General features: G+C 29.0%; 1 protein-coding gene across 2 annotated transcripts in view; it reads left to right on the top strand.

Annotated features, from left to right (window-relative positions):
- LOC149056068 (uncharacterized) overlaps positions 1–17,672 on the top strand; it is a 44,731-nt gene that overhangs the window by 25,218 nt on the left and 1,841 nt on the right. The window lies entirely within an intron of this gene.

Genomic DNA, 17,672 nt, shown 5'->3' with positions numbered 1-17,672 from the left:
CTTAAAAATCATTTGCCTGCGGGCACCAACAGCCCCTTTCCATTTTTATTTTCAAAATTTAGCTCAAGTTTATTTTTGCGGACACAGTTTTTAATCTTTATTAGCCTCTTGCCCCTAAAAACACAATTTTGAGAATACATAGTGCAGTCTTCATTGTGTATTTTAATACCATAATTTGATCCAAATTTTAGTTTTTGATTCTTAAAAATCGTTTGCCTGCGGGCACCAACACCCCCTTTCCATTTTTATTTTCAAAATTTAGCTCAAGTTCATTTTTGTGGACACAGTTTTTATTCTTTATTAGCCACTTGCCCCTCAAAAATACAATTTTGAGAATACATAGTGCAGTCTTCATTGTGCATTCCAAGAATATTATGTTTTCAAAATTTTTTTTTATTCTTAAAAATCATTTGCCTGCGTGCGCCAATACCTCCTTTCCATTTTTATTTTCAAAATTTAGCTCAAGTTTATTTTTGTGGACACAGTTTTTATTCTTTATTAGCCACTTGCCCCTCAAAAATACAATTTTGAGAATACATAGTGCAGTCTTCATTGTGCATTCCAAGAATATTATTTTTTCAAAATTTTTTTTTATTCTTAAAAATCATTTGCCTGCGTGCGCCAATACCACCTTTCCATTTTTATTTTCAAAATTTAGCTCAAGTTTATTTTTGTGGACACAGTTTTTATTCTTTATTAGCCACTTGCCCCTAAAAACACAATTTTGAGAATACATAGTGCAGTCTTCATTGTGTATTTTAATACCATAATTTGATCCAAATTTTAGTTTTTGATTCTTAAAAATCATTTGCCTGCGGAAGCCAACAGCCCCTTTCCATTTTTATTTTCGAAATTTAGCTCAAGTTTATTTTTGTGGACACAGTTTTTATTCATTATTAGCCACTTGCCCCTCAAAAATACAATTTTGAGAATACAAAGTGCAGTCTTCATTGTGTATTCCAAGAATATTATTTTTTCAAAATTTTTTTATGATTCTTAAAAATCATTTGCCTGCGGGCGCCAATACCCCCTTTCCATTTTTATTTTCAAAATATAGCTATTTTTATATTTTTTTGATCACATTTTTCAAACTTTTTTTAACCATGTTCAACTACAAAATATAATTACATCAATGATCCTTTATTTGTTTTTCTTGAGAATTCATAGTGCAGTCTTCATTGTGTATTTTAATACCATAATTTGATCCAAATTTTAGTTTTTTATTCTTAAAAATCATTTGCCTGCGGGCGCCAACAGCCCCTTTCCATTTTTATTTTCAATATATAGCTCAAGTTTATTTTTGTGGACACAGTTTTTAAACATTATAAACAACTTGCCCCCCCCCCCCCCAAAAATTTTTTATTATTATTTAATTATCCATTATTAGTCTTTCTTAAGAATACATAGTGCAGTCTTCATTTTATATTTTAATACCCTAATTGAATCCAAAATTTTTATTTTTTATTCTTAAAAATCATTTGCCTGCGTGCGCCAATACCACATTCCGTTTTTATTTTCAATATATAGTTATTATTTATTTTTGTGGTCACAATTTTCAAACCATGTTCAACTAAAAAACATAATTTTATCAAGATTATAGTTTATTTTTGTGGACACAATTTTAAACTTTTTTTAACCATGTTCAACTACAAAATATAATTACATCAATGATCCTTTATTTGTTTTTCTTGAGAATTCATAGTGCAGTCTTCATTGTGTATTCTAATACCATAATTTGATCCAAATTTTTGTTTTTGAATCTTAAAAATCATTTGCCTGCGGGCGCCAACACCCCCTTTCCAATTTTATTTTCAAAATATAGCTCAAGTTTATTTTTGTGGACACAGTTTTTAATCTTTATTAGCCACTTGCCCCTAAAAACACAATTTTGAGAATACATAGTGCAGTCTTCATTGTGTATTTTAATACCATAATTTGATCCAAATTTTAGTTTTTGATTCTTAAAAATCATTTGCCTGCGGGCACCAACAGCCCCTTTCCATTTTTATTTTCAAAATTTAGCTCAAGTTTATTTTTGCGGACACAGTTTTTAATCTTTATTAGCCTCTTGCCCCTAAAAACACAATTTTGAGAATACATAGTGCAGTCTTCATTGTGTATTTTAATACCATAATTTGATCCAAATTTTAGTTTTTGATTCTTAAAAATCATTTGCCTGCGGGCACCAACACCCCCTTTCCATTTTTATTTTCAAAATTTAGCTCAAGTTCATTTTTGTGGACACAGTTTTTATTCTTTATTAGCCACTTGCCCCTCAAAAATACAATTTTGAGAATACATAGTGCAGTCTTCATTGTGCATTCCAAGAATATTATGTTTTCAAAATTTTTTTTTATTCTTAAAAATCATTTGGCTGCGTGCGCCAATACCTCCTTTCCATTTTTATTTTCAAAATTTAGCTCAATTTTATTTTTGTGGACACAGTTTTTATTCTTTATTAGCCACTTGCCCCTCAAAAATACAATTTTGAGAATACATAGTGCAGTCTTCATTGTGCATTCCAAGAATATTATTTTTTCAAAATTTTTTTTTATTCTTAAAAATCATTTGCCTGCGTGCGCCAATACCACCTTTCCATTTTTATTTTCAAAATTTAGCTCAAGTTTATTTTTGTGGACACAGTTTTTATTCTTTATTAGCCACTTGCCCCTCAAAAATACAATTTTGAGAATACATAGTGCAGTCTTCATTGTGCATTTCAAGAATATTAGTTTTTCCAAATTTTTTTTTGATTCATAAAAATCATTTGCCTGCGGGCGCCAACAGCCCCTTTCCATTTTTATTTTCAATATATAGTTATTATTTATTTTTGTGGTCACAATTTTCAAACCATGTTCAACTAAAAAACATAATTTTATCAAGATTATAGTTTATTTTTGTGGACACAATTTTCAAACTTTTTTAACCATGTTCAACTACAAAATATAATTACATCAATGATCCTTTATTTGTTTTTCTTGAGAATTCATAGTGCAGTCTTCATTGTGTATTCTAATACCATAATTTGATCCAAATTTTTGTTTTTGAATCTTAAAAATCATTTGCCTGCGGGCGCCAACACCCCCTTTCCAATTTTATTTTCAAAATATAGCTCAAGTTTATTTTTGTGGACACAGTTTTTAATCTTTATTAGCCACTTGCCCCTAAAAACACAATTTTGAGAATACATAGTGCAGTCTTCATTGTGTATTTTAATACCATAATTTGATCCAAATTTTAGTTTTTGATTCTTAAAAATCATTTGCCTGCGGGCACCAACAGCCCCTTTCCATTTTTATTTTCAAAATTTAGCTCAAGTTTATTTTTGTGGACACAGTTTTTAATCTTTATAAGCCACTTGCCCCTAAAAACACAATTTTGAGAATTCATTGTGCAGTCTTCATTGTGTATTCTAATACCATAATTTGATCCAAATTTTTGTTTTTGAATCTTAAAAATCATTTGCCTGCGGGCGCCAACACCCCCTTTCCAATTTTATTTTCAAAATATAGCTCAAGTTTATTTTTGTGAACACAGTTTTTAATCTTTATTAGCCACTTGCCCCTAAAAACACAATTTTGAGAATACATAGTGCAGTCTTCATTGTGTATTTTAATACCATAATTTGATCCAAATTTTTGTTTTTGAATCTTAAAAATCATTTGCCTGCGGGCGCCAACACCCCCTTTCCAATTATATTTTCAAAATATAGCTCAAGTTTATTTTTGTGGACACAGTTTTTATTCATTATTAGCCACTTGCCCCTCAAAAATACAATTTTGAGAATACAAAGTGCAGTCTTCATTGTGTATTCCAAGAATATTATTTTTTCAAAATTTTTTTATGATTCTTAAAAATCATTTGCCTGCGGGCGCCAATACCCCCTTTCCATTTTTATTTTCAAAATATAGCTATTTTTATATTTTTTTGATCACATTTTTCAAACTTTTTTTAACCATGTTCAACTACAAAATATAATTACATCAATGATCCTTTATTTGTTTTTCTTGAGAATTCATAGTGCAGTCTTCATTGTGTATTTTAATACCATAATTTGATCCAAATTTTAGTTTTTTATTCTTAAAAATCACTTGCCAGCGGGCGCCAACAGCCCCTTTCCATTTTTATTTTCAATATATAGCTCAAGTTTATTTTTGTGAACACAGTTTTTAAACATTATAAACAACTTCCCCCCCCCCCAAATTTTTTTTATTATTATTTAATTATCCATTATTAGTCTTTCTTAAGAATACATAGTGCAGTCTTCATTTTATATTTTAATACCCTAATTGAATCCAAAATTTTTATTTTTTATTCTTAAAAATCATTTGCCTGCGTGCGCCAATACCACATTCCGTTTTTATTTTCAATATATAGTTATTATTTATTTTTGTGGTCACAATTTTCAAACCATGTTCAACTAAAAAACATAATTTTATCAAGATTATAGTTTATTTTTGTGGACACAATTTTAAACTTTTTTTAACCATGTTCAACTACAAAATATAATTACATCAATGATCCTTTATTTGTTTTTCTTGAGAATTCATAGTGCAGTCTTCATTGTGTATTCTAATACCATAATTTGATCCAAATTTTTGTTTTTGAATCTTAAAAATCATTTGCCTGCGGGCGCCAACACCCCCTTTCCAATTTTATTTTCAAAATATAGCTCAAGTTTATTTTTGTGGACACAGTTTTTAATCTTTATTAGCCACTTGCCCCTAAAAACACAATTTTGAGAATACATAGTGCAGTCTTCATTGTGTATTTTAATACCATAATTTGATCCAAATTTTAGTTTTTGATTCTTAAAAATCATTTGCCTGCGGGCACCAACAGCCCCTTTCCATTTTTATTTTCAAAATTTAGCTCAAGTTTATTTTTGTGGACACAGTTTTTAATCTTTATTAGCCTCTTGCCCCTAAAAACACAATTTTGAGAATACATAGTGCAGTCTTCATTGTGTATTTTAATACCATAATTTGATCCAAATTTTAGTTTTTGATTCTTAAAAATCATTTGCCTGCGGGCGCCAACACCCCCTTTCCATTTTTATTTTCATAATTTAGCTCAAGTTTATTTTTGTGGACACAGTTTTTATTCTTTATTAGCCACTTGCCCCTCAAAAATACAATTTTGAGAATACATAGTGCAGTCTTCATTGTGCATTCCAAGAATATTATTTTTTCAAAATTTTTTTTTATTCTTAAAAATCATTTGCCTGCGTGCGCCAATACCTCCTTTCCATTTTTATTTTCAAAATTTAGCTCAAGTTTATTTTTGTGGACACAGTTTTTATTCTTTATTAGCCACTTGCCCCTCAAAAATACAATTTTGAGAATACATAGTGCAGTCTTCATTGTGCATTCCAAGAATATTATTTTTTCAAAATTTTTTTTTATTCTTAAAAATCATTTGCCTGCGTGCGCCAATACCACCTTTCCATTTTTATTTTCAAAATTTAGCTCAAGTTTATTTTTGTGGACACAGTTTTTAATCTTTATTAGCCTCTTGCCCCTAAAAACACAATTTTGAGAATACATAGTGCAGTCTTCATTGTGTATTTTAATACCATAATTTGATCCAAATTTTAGTTTTTGATTCTTAAAAATCATTTGCCTGCGGGCACCAACACCCCCTTTCCATTTTTATTTTCAAAATTTAGCTCAAGTTCATTTTTGTGGACACAGTTTTTATTCTTTATTAGCCACTTGCCCCTCAAAAATACAATTTTGAGAATACATAGTGCAGTCTTCATTGTGCATTCCAAGAATATTATTTTTTCAAAATTTTTTTTTATTCTTAAAAATCATTTGCCTGCGTGCGCCAATACCTCCTTTCCATTTTTATTTTCAAAATTTAGCTCAAGTTTATTTTTGTGGACACAGTTTTTATTCTTTATTAGCCACTTGCCCCTCAAAAATACAATTTTGAGAATACATAGTGCAGTCTTCATTGTGCATTCCAAGAATATTATTTTTTCAAAATTTTTTTTTATTCTTAAAAATCATTTGCCTGCGTGCGCCAATACCACCTTTCCATTTTTATTTTCAAAATTTAGCTCAAGTTTATTTTTGTGGACACAGTTTTTATTCTTTATTAGCCACTTGCCCCTCAAAAATACAATTTTGAGAATACATAGTGCAGTCTTCATTGTGCATTCCAAGAATATTATTTTTTCAAAATTTTTTTTTATTCTTAAAAATCATTTGCCTGCGTGCGCCAACAGCCCCTTTCCATTTTTATTTTCAATATATAGTTATTATTTATTTTTGTGGTCACAATTTTCAAACCATGTTTAACTAAAAAACATAATTTTATCAAGATTATAGTTTATTTTTGTGGACACAATTTTCAAACTTTTTTTAACCATGTTCAACTACAAAATATAATTACATCAATGATCCTTTATTTGTTTTTCTTGAGAATTCATAGTGCAGTCTTCATTGTGTATTCTAATACCATAATTTGATCCAAATTTTTGTTTTTGAATCTTAAAAATCATTTGCCTGCGGGCGCCAACACCCCCTTTCCAATTTTATTTTCAAAATATAGCTCAAGTTTATTTTGTGGACACAGTTTTTAATCTTTATTAGCCACTTGCCCCTAAAAACACAATTTTGAGAATACATAGTGCAGTCTTCATTGTGTATTTTAATACCATAATTTGATCCAAATTTTAGTTTTTGATTCTTAAAAATCATTTGCCTGCGGAAGCCAACAGCCCCTTTCCATTTTTATTTTCAAAATTTAGCTCAAGTTTATTTTTGTGGACACAGTTTTTATTCATTATTAGCCACTTGCCCCTCAAAAATACAATTTTGAGAATACAAAGTGCAGTCTTCATTGTGTATTCCAAGAATATTATTTTTTCAGAATTTTTTTATGATTCTTAAAAATCATTTGCCTGCGGGCGCCAATACCCCCTTTCCATTTTTATTTTCAAAATATAGCTATTTTTATATTTTTTTGATCACATTTTTCAAACTTTTATTAACCATGTTCAACTACAAAATATAATTACATCAATGATCCTTTATTTGTTTTTCTTGAGAATTCATAGTGCAGTCTTCATTGTGTATTCTAATACCATAATTTGATCCAAATTTTAGTTTTTGATTCTTAAAAACCATTTGCCTGCGGGCACCAACAGCCCCTTTCCATTTTTATTTTCAAAATTTAGCTCAAGTTTATTTTTGTGGACACAGTTTTTAATCTTTATAAGCCACTTGCCCCTAAAAACACAATTTTGAGAATTCATTGTGCAGTCTTCATTGTGTATTCTAATACCATAATTTGATCCAAATTTTTGTTTTTGAATCTTAAAAATCATTTGCCTGCGGGCGCCAAAACCCCCTTTCCAATTTTATTTTCAAAATATAGCTCAAGTTTATTTTTGTGAACACAGTTTTTAATCTTTATTAGCCACTTGCCCCTAAAAACACAAATTTGAGAATACATAGTGCAGTCTTCATTGTGTATTTTAATACCATAATTTGATCCAAATTTTAGTTTTTGATTCTTAAAAATCATTTGCCTGCGGGCACCAACAGCCCCTTTCCATTTTTATTTTCAAAATTTAGCTCAAGTTTATTTTTGCGGACACAGTTTTTAATCTTTATTAGCCTCTTGCCCCTAAAAACACAATTTTGAGAATACATAGTGCAGTCTTCATTGTGTATTTTAATACCATAATTTGATCCAAATTTTAGTTTTTGATTCTTAAAAATCATTTGCCTGCGGGCACCAACACCCCCTTTCCATTTTTATTTTCAAAATTTAAATCAAGTTCATTTTTGTGGACACAGTTTTTATTCTTTATTAGCCACTTGCCCCTCAAAAATACAATTTTGAGAATACATAGTGCAGTCTTCATTGTGCATTTCAAGAATATTAGTTTTTCAAAATTTTTTTTTGATTCATAAAAATCATTTGCCTGCGGGCGCCAACAGCCCCTTTCCATTTTTATTTTCAATATATAGTTATTATTTATTTTTGTGGTCACAATTTTCAAACCATGTTCAACTAAAAAACATAATTTTATCAAGATTATAGTTTATTTTTGTGGACACAATTTTCAAACTTTTTTTAACCATGTTCAACTACAAAATATAATTACATCAATGATCCTTTATTTGTTTTTCTTGAGAATTCATAGTGCAGTCTTCATTGTGTATTCTAATACCATAATTTGATCCAAATTTTTGTTTTTGAATCTTAAAAATCATTTGCCTGCGGGCGCCAACACCCCCTTTCCAATTTTATTTTCAAAATATAGCTCAAGTTTATTTTTGTGAACACAGTTTTTAATCTTTATTAGCCACTTGCCCCTAAAAACACAATTTTGAGAATACATAGTGCAGTCTTCATTGTGTATTTTAATACCATAATTTGATCCAAATTTTAGTTTTTGATTCTTAAAAATCATTTGCCTGCGGATGCCAACAGCCCCTTTCCATTTTTATTTTCGAAATTTAGCTCAAGTTTATTTTTGTGGACACAGTTTTTATTCATTATTAGCTACTTGCCCCTCAAAAATACAATTTTGAGAATACAAAGTGCAGTCTTCATTGTGTATTCCAAGAATATTATTTTTTCAAAATTTTTTTATGATTCTTAAAAATCATTTGCCTGCGGGCGCCAATACCCCCTTTCCATTTTTATTTTCAAAATATAGCTATTTTTATATTTTTTTGATCACATTTTTCAAACTTTTTTTAACCATGTTCAACTACAAAATACAATTACATCAATGATCCTTTATTTGTTTTTCTTGAGAATTCATAGTGCAGTCTTCATTGTGTATTTTAATACCATAATTTGATCCAAATTTTAGTTTTTTATTCTTAAAAATCATTTGCCTGCGGGCGCCAACAGCCCCTTTCCATTTTTATTTTCAATATATAGCTCAAGTTTATTTTTGTGGACACAGTTTTTAATCTTTATTAGCCACTTGCCCCTAAAAACACAATTTTGAGAATACATAGTGCAGTCTTCATTGTGTATTTTAATACCATAATTTGATCCAAATTTTAGTTTTTGATTCTTAAAAATCATTTGCCTGCGGGCACACACAGCCCCTTTCCATTTTTATTTTCAAAATTTAGCTCAAGTTTATTTTTGTGGACACAGTTTTTAATCTTTATAAGCCACTTGCCCCTAAAAACACAATTTTGAGAATTCATTGTGCAGTCTTCATTGTGTATTCTAATACCATAATTTGATCCAAATTTTTGTTTTTGAATCTTAAAAATCATTTGCCTGCGGGCGCCAACACCCCCTTTCCAATTTTATTTTCAAAATATAGCTCAAGTTTATTTTTGTGAACACAGTTTTTAATCTTTATTAGCCACTTGCCCCTAAAAACACAATTTTGAGAATACATAGTGCAGTCTTCATTGTGTATTTTAATACCATAATTTGATCCAAATTTTAGTTTTTGATTCTTAAAAATCATTTGCCTGCGGAAGCCAACAGCCCCTTTCCATTTTTATTTTCGAAATTTAGCTCAAGTTTATTTTTGTGGACACAGTTTTTATTCATTATTAGCCACTTGCCCCTCAAAAATACAATTTTGAGAATACAAAGTGCAGTCTTCATTGTGTATTCCAAGAATATTATTTTTTCAAAATTTTTTTATGATTCTTAAAAATCATTTGCCTGCGGGCGCCAATACCCCCTTTCCATTTTTATTTTCAAAATATAGCTATTTTTATATTTTTTTGATCACATTTTTCAAACTTTTTTTAACCATGTTCAACTACAAAATATAATTACATCAATGATCCTTTATTTGTTTTTCTTGAGAATTCATAGTGCAGTCTTCATTGTGTATTTTAATACCATAATTTGATCCAAATTTTAGTTTTTTATTCTTAAAAATCATTTGCCTGCGGGCGCCAACAGCCCCTTTCCATTTTTATTTTCAATATATAGCTCAAGTTTATTTTTGTGGACACAGTTTTTAAACATTATAAACAACTTGCCCCCCCCCAAAAATTTTTTATTATTATTTAATTATCCATTATTAGTCTTTCTTAAGAATACATAGTGCAGTCTTCATTTTATATTTTAATACCCTAATTGAATCCAAAATTTTTATTTTTTATTCTTAAAAATCATTTGCCTGCGTGCGCCAATACCACATTCCGTTTTTATTTTCAATATATAGTTATTATTTATTTTTGTGGTCACAATTTTCAAACCATGTTCAACTAAAAAACATAATTTTATCAAGATTATAGTTTATTTTTGTGGACACAATTTTAAACTTTTTTTAACCATGTTCAACTACAAAATATAATTACATCAATGATCCTTTATTTGTTTTTCTTGAGAATTCATAGTGCAGTCTTCATTGTGTATTCTAATACCATAATTTGATCCAAATTTTTGTTTTTGAATCTTAAAAATCATTTGCCTGCGGGCGCCAACACCCCCTTTCCAATTTTATTTTCAAAATATAGCTCAAGTTTATTTTTGTGGACACAGTTTTTAATCTTTATTAGCCACTTGCCCCTAAAAACACAATTTTGAGAATACATAGTGCAGTCTTCATTGTGTATTTTAATACCATAATTTGATCCAAATTTTAGTTTTTGATTCTTAAAAATCATTTGCCTGCGGGCACCAACAGCCCCTTTCCATTTTTATTTTCAAAATTTAGCTCAAGTTTATTTTTGCGGACACAGTTTTTAATCTTTATTAGCCTCTTGCCCCTAAAAACACAATTTTGAGAATACATAGTGCAGTCTTCATTGTGTATTTTAATACCATAATTTGATCCAAATTTTAGTTTTTGATTCTTAAAAATCATTTGCCTGCGGGCACCAACACCCCCTTTCCATTTTTATTTTCAAAATTTAGCTCAAGTTCATTTTTGTGGACACAGTTTTTATTCTTTATTAGCCACTTGCCCCTCAAAAATACAATTTTGAGAATACATAGTGCAGTCTTCATTGTGCATTCCAAGAATATTATGTTTTCAAAATTTTTTTTTATTCTTAAAAATCATTTGCCTGCGTGCGCCAATACCTCCTTTCCATTTTTATTTTCAAAATTTAGCTCAAGTTTATTTTTGTGGACACAGTTTTTATTCTTTATTAGCCACTTGCCCCTCAAAAATACAATTTTGAGAATACATAGTGCAGTCTTCATTGTGCATTCCAAGAATATTATTTTTTCAAAATTTTTTTTTATTCTTAAAAATCATTTGCCTGCGTGCGCCAATACCACCTTTCCATTTTTATTTTCAAAATTTAGCTCAAGTTTATTTTTGTGGACACAGTTTTTATTCTTTATTAGCCACTTGCCCCTAAAAACACAATTTTGAGAATACATAGTGCAGTCTTCATTGTGTATTTTAATACCATAATTTGATCCAAATTTTAGTTTTTGATTCTTAAAAATCATTTGCCTGCGGAAGCCAACAGCCCCTTTCCATTTTTATTTTCGAAATTTAGCTCAAGTTTATTTTTGTGGACACAGTTTTTATTCATTATTAGCCACTTGCCCCTCAAAAATACAATTTTGAGAATACAAAGTGCAGTCTTCATTGTGTATTCCAAGAATATTATTTTTTCAAAATTTTTTTATGATTCTTAAAAATCATTTGCCTGCGGGCGCCAATACCCCCTTTCCATTTTTATTTTCAAAATATAGCTATTTTTATATTTTTTTGATCACATTTTTCAAACTTTTTTTAACCATGTTCAACTACAAAATATAATTACATCAATGATCCTTTATTTGTTTTTCTTGAGAATTCATAGTGCAGTCTTCATTGTGTATTTTAATACCATAATTTGATCCAAATTTTAGTTTTTTATTCTTAAAAATCATTTGCCTGCGGGCGCCAACAGCCCCTTTCCATTTTTATTTTCAATATATAGCTCAAGTTTATTTTTGTGGACACAGTTTTTAAACATTATAAACAACTTGCCCCCCCCCCCCCCAAAAATTTTTTATTATTATTTAATTATCCATTATTAGTCTTTCTTAAGAATACATAGTGCAGTCTTCATTTTATATTTTAATACCCTAATTGAATCCAAAATTTTTATTTTTTATTCTTAAAAATCATTTGCCTGCGTGCGCCAATACCACATTCCGTTTTTATTTTCAATATATAGTTATTATTTATTTTTGTGGTCACAATTTTCAAACCATGTTCAACTAAAAAACATAATTTTATCAAGATTATAGTTTATTTTTGTGGACACAATTTTAAACTTTTTTTAACCATGTTCAACTACAAAATATAATTACATCAATGATCCTTTATTTGTTTTTCTTGAGAATTCATAGTGCAGTCTTCATTGTGTATTCTAATACCATAATTTGATCCAAATTTTTGTTTTTGAATCTTAAAAATCATTTGCCTGCGGGCGCCAACACCCCCTTTCCAATTTTATTTTCAAAATATAGCTCAAGTTTATTTTTGTGGACACAGTTTTTAATCTTTATTAGCCACTTGCCCCTAAAAACACAATTTTGAGAATACATAGTGCAGTCTTCATTGTGTATTTTAATACCATAATTTGATCCAAATTTTAGTTTTTGATTCTTAAAAATCATTTGCCTGCGGGCACCAACAGCCCCTTTCCATTTTTATTTTCAAAATTTAGCTCAAGTTTATTTTTGCGGACACAGTTTTTAATCTTTATTAGCCTCTTGCCCCTAAAAACACAATTTTGAGAATACATAGTGCAGTCTTCATTGTGTATTTTAATACCATAATTTGATCCAAATTTTAGTTTTTGATTCTTAAAAATCATTTGCCTGCGGGCACCAACACCCCCTTTCCATTTTTATTTTCAAAATTTAGCTCAAGTTCATTTTTGTGGACACAGTTTTTATTCTTTATTAGCCACTTGCCCCTCAAAAATACAATTTTGAGAATACATAGTGCAGTCTTCATTGTGCATTCCAAGAATATTATGTTTTCAAAATTTTTTTTTATTCTTAAAAATCATTTGCCTGCGTGCGCCAATACCTCCTTTCCATTTTTATTTTCAAAATTTAGCTCAAGTTTATTTTTGTGGACACAGTTTTTATTCTTTATTAGCCACTTGCCCCTCAAAAATACAATTTTGAGAATACATAGTGCAGTCTTCATTGTGCATTCCAAGAATATTATTTTTTCAAAATTTTTTTTTATTCTTAAAAATCATTTGCCTGCGTGCGCCAATACCACCTTTCCATTTTTATTTTCAAAATTTAGCTCAAGTTTATTTTTGTGGACACAGTTTTTATTCTTTATTAGCCACTTGCCCCTCAAAAATACAATTTTGAGAATACATAGTGCAGTCTTCATTGTGCATTTCAAGAATATTAGTTTTTCCAAATTTTTTTTTGATTCATAAAAATCATTTGCCTGCGGGCGCCAACAGCCCCTTTCCATTTTTATTTTCAATATATAGTTATTATTTATTTTTGTGGTCACAATTTTCAAACCATGTTCAACTAAAAAACATAATTTTATCAAGATTATAGTTTATTTTTGTGGACACAATTTTCAAACTTTTTTAACCATGTTCAACTACAAAATATAATTACATCAATGATCCTTTATTTGTTTTTCTTGAGAATTCATAGTGCAGTCTTCATTGTGTATTCTAATACCATAATTTGATCCAAATTTTTGTTTTTGAATCTTAAAAATCATTTGCCTGCGGGCGCCAACACCCCCTTTCCAATTTTATTTTCAAAATATAGCTCAAGTTTATTTTTGTGGACACAGTTTTTAATCTTTATTAGCCACTTGCCCCTAAAAACACAATTTTGAGAATACATAGTGCAGTCTTCATTGTGTATTTTAATACCATAATTTGATCCAAATTTTAGTTTTTGATTCTTAAAAATCATTTGCCTGCGGGCACCAACAGCCCCTTTCCATTTTTATTTTCAAAATTTAGCTCAAGTTTATTTTTGTGGACACAGTTTTTAATCTTTATAAGCCACTTGCCCCTAAAAACACAATTTTGAGAATTCATTGTGCAGTCTTCATTGTGTATTCTAATACCATAATTTGATCCAAATTTTTGTTTTTGAATCTTAAAAATCATTTGCCTGCGGGCGCCAACACCCCCTTTCCAATTTTATTTTCAAAATATAGCTCAAGTTTATTTTTGTGAACACAGTTTTTAATCTTTATTAGCCACTTGCCCCTAAAAACACAATTTTGAGAATACATAGTGCAGTCTTCATTGTGTATTTTAATACCATAATTTGATCCAAATTTTTGTTTTTGAATCTTAAAAATCATTTGCCTGCGGGCGCCAACACCCCCTTTCCAATTTTATTTTCAAAATATAGCTCAAGTTTATTTTTGTGGACACAGTTTTTATTCATTATTAGCCACTTGCCCCTCAAAAATACAATTTTGAGAATACAAAGTGCAGTCTTCATTGTGTATTCCAAGAATATTATTTTTTCAAAATTTTTTTATGATTCTTAAAAATCATTTGCCTGCGGGCGCCAATACCCCCTTTCCATTTTTATTTTCAAAATATAGCTATTTTTATATTTTTTTGATCACATTTTTCAAACTTTTTTTAACCATGTTCAACTACAAAATATAATTACATCAATGATCCTTTATTTGTTTTTCTTGAGAATTCATAGTGCAGTCTTCATTGTGTATTTTAATACCATAATTTGATCCAAATTTTAGTTTTTTATTCTTAAAAATCACTTGCCAGCGGGCGCCAACAGCCCCTTTCCATTTTTATTTTCAATATATAGCTCAAGTTTATTTTTGTGAACACAGTTTTTAAACATTATAAACAACTTGCCCCCCCCCCCCCAAAATTTTTTTATTATTATTTAATTATCCATTATTAGTCTTTCTTAAGAATACATAGTGCAGTCTTCATTTTATATTTTAATACCCTAATTGAATCCAAAATTTTTATTTTTTATTCTTAAAAATCATTTGCCTGCGTGCGCCAATACCACATTCCGTTTTTATTTTCAATATATAGTTATTATTTATTTTTGTGGTCACAATTTTCAAACCATGTTCAACTAAAAAACATAATTTTATCAAGATTATAGTTTATTTTTGTGGACACAATTTTAAACTTTTTTTAACCATGTTCAACTACAAAATATAATTACATCAATGATCCTTTATTTGTTTTTCTTGAGAATTCATAGTGCAGTCTTCATTGTGTATTCTAATACCATAATTTGATCCAAATTTTTGTTTTTGAATCTTAAAAATCATTTGCCTGCGGGCGCCAACACCCCCTTTCCAATTTTATTTTCAAAATATAGCTCAAGTTTATTTTTGTGGACACAGTTTTTAATCTTTATTAGCCACTTGCCCCTAAAAACACAATTTTGAGAATACATAGTGCAGTCTTCATTGTGTATTTTAATACCATAATTTGATCCAAATATTAGTTTTTGATTCTTAAAAATCATTTGCCTGCGGGCACCAACAGCCCCTTTCCATTTTTATTTTCAAAATTTAGCTCAAGTTTATTTTTGTGGACACAGTTTTTAATCTTTATTAGCCTCTTGCCCCTAAAAACACAATTTTGAGAATACATAGTGCAGTCTTCATTGTGTATTTTAATACCATAATTTGATCCAAATTTTAGTTTTTGATTCTTAAAAATCATTTGCCTGCGGGCGCCAACACCCCCTTTCCATTTTTATTTTCATAATTTAGCTCAAGTTTATTTTTGTGGACACAGTTTTTATTCTTTATTAGCCACTTGCCCCTCAAAAATACAATTTTGAGAATACATAGTGCAGTCTTCATTGTGCATTCCAAGAATATTATTTTTTCAAAATTTTTTTTTATTCTTAAAAATCATTTGCCTGCGTGCGCCAATACCTCCTTTCCATTTTTATTTTCAAAATTTAGCTCAAGTTTATTTTTGTGGACACAGTTTTTATTCTTTATTAGCCACTTGCCCCTCAAAAATACAATTTTGAGAATACATAGTGCAGTCTTCATTGTGCATTCCAAGAATATTATTTTTTCAAAATTTTTTTTTATTCTTAAAAATCATTTGCCTGCGTGCGCCAATACCACCTTTCCATTTTTATTTTCAAAATTTAGCTCAAGTTTATTTTTGTGGACACAGTTTTTATTCTTTATTAGCCACTTGCCCCTCAAAAATACAATTTTGAGAATACATAGTGCAGTCTTCATTGTGCATTTCAAGAATATTATTTTTTCCAAATTTTTTTTTGATTCATAAAAATCATTTGCCTGCGGGCGCCAACAGCCCCTTTCCATTTTTATTTTCTATATATAGTTATTATTTATTTTTGTGGTCACAATTTTCAAACCATGTTCAACTAAAAAACATAATTTTATCAAGATTATAGTTTATTTTTGTGGACACAATTTTCAAACTTTTTTTAACCATGTTCAACTACAAAATATAATTACATCAATGATCCTTTATTTGTTTTTCTTGTGAATTCATAGTGCAGTCTTCATTGTGTATTCTAATACCATAATTTGATCCAAATTTTTGTTTTTGAATCTTAAAAATCATTTGCCTGCGGGCGCCAACACCCCCTTTCCAATTTTATTTTCAAAATATAGCTCAAGTTTATTTTTGTGGACACAGTTTTTAATCTTTATTAGCCACTTGCCCCTAAAAACACAATTTTGAGAATACATAGTGCAGTCTTCATTGTGTATTTTAATACCATAATTTGATCCAAAATTTCGTTTTTGATTCTTAAAAATCATTTTCCTGCGGGCGCCAACAACCTCCTTTCCATTTCTATTTTCAATATACCGTGTGTTCAATTTTAAAGGTAACAGGAAATATTTCGAACGCATGACCTTGAATTTGATTCGGATTTTTTTACAGGATACAGGACATATAATTACATATTTTTTTGATAAATTAAAATTTTTAACTTTTTTTATATCTGCGCATGCGCAGTAAAATAAAAATTCCTTAAATAGGAACCATTATTTTTGACACTGGATTTGGATTGCTCTATTTTTTTTGAGCAACTTTGATCTTTACAGTTTGTTGATATCTTCAAAATTGCTATTTTTATGACGGTCGAAAGTTTTAAATCAGTTAATTCGTAAATATCGTATTTTTCAACGCTCTATCTTAGTAACACATTTATAGGTATTATTATAACAATTTATTTTTATTAAAACTACAATGTGTATTTATTATTACATAATTTTTATAAAAAAATATCATTACAATTTATTCGTTGAAAAATGCGATTTTTACGAATTAACTGATTTAAAACTTTAAAAATAGAGCAATCCAAATCCAGTGTCAAAAATAATGGTTTCTATTTAAGAAATTTTTATTTTATTGCGCATGCGTAGATATAAAATAGTTAAAAATTTTAATTTATAAAAAAAATATGTATTTATATGTCCTGTATCCTGTAAAAAAACCCCGAATCAAATTCAAGGTCATGCGTTCGAAATATTTCCTGTTACCTTTAAAATTGAACACACGGTATAGCTCAAGTTTATTTTTGTGGACACAGTTTTTAAACATTATAAACAACTAGCCCCTAAAAAACATAATTTTATCATTATTTAATTATCCATTATTAGTTTTTCTTAAGAATACATAGATCCGTCTTCATTGTATATTTTAACACCCTAATTGAATCCAAAATTTTTATTTTTTATTCTTAAAAATCATTTGCCTGCAGGC

This window comes from Diuraphis noxia, unplaced genomic scaffold, assembly GCF_037042655.1.
Source record: "Diuraphis noxia isolate RWA-SAM2 unplaced genomic scaffold, SU_Dnox_SAM2 contig0004, whole genome shotgun sequence".
Taxonomy (NCBI): Eukaryota; Metazoa; Arthropoda; class Insecta; order Hemiptera; family Aphididae; genus Diuraphis; species Diuraphis noxia.
Note: the sequence above shows the minus strand (reverse complement) of the source record. Positions and strands in the feature narration are given on the sequence as shown.